This window comes from Myotis brandtii, unplaced genomic scaffold (genome assembly GCF_000412655.1).
Source record: "Myotis brandtii unplaced genomic scaffold, ASM41265v1 scaffold328, whole genome shotgun sequence".
Classification (NCBI taxonomy): domain Eukaryota; kingdom Metazoa; phylum Chordata; class Mammalia; order Chiroptera; family Vespertilionidae; genus Myotis; species Myotis brandtii.
Window position 1 is genome coordinate 3,202,026 of NW_005362626.1, and position 4,198 is coordinate 3,206,223.

Genomic DNA, 4,198 nt, shown 5'->3' on the forward strand with positions numbered 1-4,198 from the left:
CAGACTGAAGCACTGTTCCCAGCAGCATGTGGGCTCCAAGTGCTGAGCACTGAGTGGATAGCTGCAGAGACCTGAGGTGACACAGCCTGTCTCCAAAGGGAAACATGGTGGCCACGTGGAGTGGACAGAGCACAGGACTCTGAGGTGAGAGGCTGTTTCCAGACCTGGTTCTGCAGACGACTGTGGGATTGGGGGGATCGCCCAGCAACTCAGTTTCCTCATCTGTGACATGAAGATAATGGACTGTATGGCCTTGTGTGTGTTAGGGTCCAAGCTAAGCTTCTGTGACAAAGTGACTTAAAGAACACAGCTGTTTAGTCTTTCTCAAGTGTCTTTTCATGAGGGGTCCAAGGTGACAGGCTGCTCTGTTCCACATGGTCATTCAGGGACCCAGGTTCTGTCCATCTTGTTGCTTTGCTATCACTTAGGGTATCTCCCTCATCCACGTGCAGTTCAGGGGAAGATGGAGGCGTGGAAGAGCATGAGCTCAATGCCTTAAGGCTCAGACTGAGAAGGGGTGCCTGCCACCTGCATTTGCATTCCAGCAGGAGCACTTAGTCACAGGACCATGCCACACTGCACAGGAGGTTGGGATATGGAGTCATGCCCAGCACAATCGATGGCATGGAAGAAGTGAGAGGATGGAGGGGGATAATGATCAATGCCAATTGTGCCTGCGCCAGCGCTACCAGACGCCCCCACACATCACCCCAGCCACCAGCAGTTAAAGGAGGAAAATATCCTAGTCCACATGGAAAATCCTGGCCTCATTGTTCTGCTTTTGCTTTTAGAGTCAAGATTCTTAGCACTTGCAGAAATGTCTTTAATGCTGAAAAGTGAAGAAGGAGGTGGCAGGTGTGACTAACAACACAGTCCTCGTGCATCTGCTAGGGAATACATTTTTCCCCCTCCAACGTAACAAATTAGAACCCATCTGGGATTTGAGAAGTCTGAGCTAAGGTTTCCTGGATCTGTTTGCCTATGAAGCAATAATGAAAAGTGAAGGAGATGAAGAAAAGTGAAAAAAATGATGAGTTTAAAGAACCTTGTGTGACAAGTGGAACAAAGGCTTGTGAATTCTTATACATTTTTTTCTGGCATAAGACGGTGCTGTTTAAGGATATGGGGAGACTGAGGATTAAAATAAAGACCTGAAAATAATTGGACTCATTGATAGAGCTTCCATGTGCCAGATACTATTCTAAAACATTCAAAATGATAATTCCTCTAATCCCCACAAAAATATTTTGAAATAAAGACTATAATACCCATCTTAGAGATGTGGAAATGGAGTTAGAAGGAGGAAAAATAACTTACCCCAAATCTCACAGCTAGTGGATCTAGGATTTGAAGTCGGGTAATTTGGCTCCAGAGCCTGTGTCGGGGCCACCAACCTTTTTCAGTAAATCATCAGCCAGTAAGTCTTGTAGGCTCCGTGGGTAGTGCTGTCTCTGTCACAGCTGGTCAACCTGTTGTTAGGTGAATTCAGGCAGCTGCAGACGATGCGAAAACGAATGGGCTGCCAGTAGTTTCCTTGGCTTGTGGCTGCATCACTTCCATCTCGGTCCCTCTTCACATGGCCTTTTCTCTCCTCTGTGTGTATTGGTGTGTCCTCTCCTCTTCTTACAAGGACACCAGTCATTGGGTTTGGGGCCCACCCTACTCCAGGATGACCTCACCTTAACTAATTATATCTGCGAAGACCCTATTTCCAAATAAGGTCACATCCAGCAGTTTTGGATAAATGTGCATTTGGGGTGATGGGACACTATTCAATTCACTATATCTCTCAACTCAAATATTACTAGGTTTTCCTGCTTTAAAAAGTATTAATTGTCTCCCTGGCTAGCGTGACTTAGTTGCACTGAGAGGTCTCCAGTAGGAGGCAGCTGATGATGGTTCTCTATCATCAATGTTTCTCTCTCTCTCTCCCTCTTCCTTCTTCTCTCTCTCAAATCATTAAAAGCATATTTTTTTAAAAAAGTTATTGATTGGGAAAAATAAGAACAGTTTTTCTACTTATTTCATGAGCGAGAAAAGATGGTAAAATGACATATTCAATTTTGTAAAGACAACACAGTGCATATTAAAAATACGTGATATTTATATTTATAATAATATTAGCCACTTCCTGTCCTCACAGAGGCATTAAGAAGATTAATGCCTTGGAAATCTTATATATTTTAGTAGAGCATTATTATTGTCATTATTATGCTTATCCTGGCGTTTCTATTTTGAGGTGGCTGCTATACTTATAGTAACTTGTATGGATATATTAGATTTCCCAGATGATTAAGCTATAAATTACTCAGAGTGTGCAAAGGTTTTTCAAGTCCCAGGAGTGTGTGTGTGTGTGTGTGTGTGTGTGTGTGTGTGTATGTGTTACACTTATGATTCCCATGTTCGTGGAGAAATGGAGACCTAGAGAATTCAGACTTGCCCATGTTCCTCCAGTGAGCCAGGGCTAGGAAAGTCTGGAGCCCAGAACCCCGGTTGTGCAGGCGATCCTATTTCAACTATTTTTTTTTTCAATTCAACAAGTATATACAGTAGTTTTATCCCCAGTTTCACTTTTGTGGTTTCAGTTACCCACAGTCAACTGTGGTACAAAAATATTAAATGGAAAATTACAGAAATAAACAACTTATAAATTACAGAATAAACAACTTGCAAGTTTTAAATTGGGTCTCATTCTGAATAGTGTGATGAAATCTCACACTGTTTCTCACTATCCTATCCTCTTTGGGATGTGAATCATCTCTTTGTCCATGCTGAACGTACAGTACATTAGAATGTTTTGAGAGAGAGAGAAACCACATTCACACAACTTTTATTAAAGTATCTGTATATATAAAAGCCTAAGCGACCATTATGACCGAATGACCAGAACGACCAGTCGACCCGTCAGCAGATGAGTGGATTAAAAAACAGGAGTACAGTGAGGGTTCGTGCTCAGCTGACATGCCCCACATTTTCAGTGAGTGACCTACTAATGAGCACTTGGTCAAGTTCACTTGGCAGAGGTGCAAAGGCAGGGAGGAGACTAGAGCCAACACCCACACGTTCCTCTCTGGAAGTGGAAAGAGCACAGGATGTGTGGAGGTGGGGCCCTTCCTCCCTGGCTCCCCAGGGAGAGCAGCAGACCACAAAGGCCAGAAGCACTGGGACTTGTGTGGAGGCTGCTAGGGGACGGCCTTGCTGACTCAGGGCCGCTCTGTCCCCATTTCTCCTTGTGGATATTTCCTGGGGGTGGCAGGAGGGAAGGCCTCTCCCCTGAGCCGCTGCCTGCACGGTCTCCTCCCATTGAATGCATGAAGTGATATGATTTGATTTTGCAGTTTAAAGGTAGAAAATGTCAATTACTTTTTAACTTGAAAAGTATTTTAAAATTTGCTTATTGACTTTATTGGGGTGACATTGGTTAGTAAAATTACATAGGTTTCAGGTGTACAATTCTATAATACACTATCTGAATATTGTGTGTTCACTACCCCAAGGCAAGTCTCCTTCCATCACCATTTATCCCCCCTTTACTCCCTTTTACCTCCCCTACTCCCTTTCCCTCTGGTAAAAGGGCTGAAATGGTAAATTTTATGTTATGTGTATTTTACCACAATTAAAACTAAAAACAAAACAAAACAAAACACATCTGTAAAAGACAGACTTTTTCTAATGCTTGTTATTCTCATCTGTTATCTGGTAATCACCATACTGTTGTCTGTGTCTAGGAGTTTTTTCTTTGCTTAATCACCCCCCTCCCCTCTAACAGCTGTCAGTCTGTTCTCTGGATTTATGAGTCTGTTTCTATTTTGTTCGCTAGTTTATTTTGTTCACTAGATTCCACATATAAGTGAAATCATATGGTACTTGTCTTTCTCTGACTGGCTTATTTCACTTAGCATAATATTCCCCAGATCCATTCATGTCCTTGCAAAAGGTAAAAGTTCTTTTTTTTTTTATACAGCTGAGTAATATTCCATTGCATAAATGTAAATGTCAACTTTTGAAGAGAGCTTGAAGGAAAAAAAGAATCCATACTTGAGTATGGGAGGTGCCCAAACAGGAACTTTTTAGCTTCCAGAAGAGCAGATAAATGCACAAATAGACCATAAACCAATGTGGCTATTCTGCTGGGAGTTTTCTTTCAATTGTCCCTGGGAGCTACAAAACCCACAGATACAGATAGATTTTTTTATTC

At 42.3% G+C, this 4,198-nt stretch overlaps 1 long non-coding RNA gene across 1 annotated transcript; it reads left to right on the forward strand.

Annotated features, from left to right (window-relative positions):
- Positions 1–1,172, forward strand: LOC106726891. Its single transcript, XR_001363018.1, has 2 exons — positions 1–144; positions 792–1,172. It is a non-coding gene; the product is annotated as an uncharacterized LOC106726891 (long non-coding RNA).
- The last annotated feature ends 3,026 nt before the right edge of the window (positions 1,173–4,198 follow it).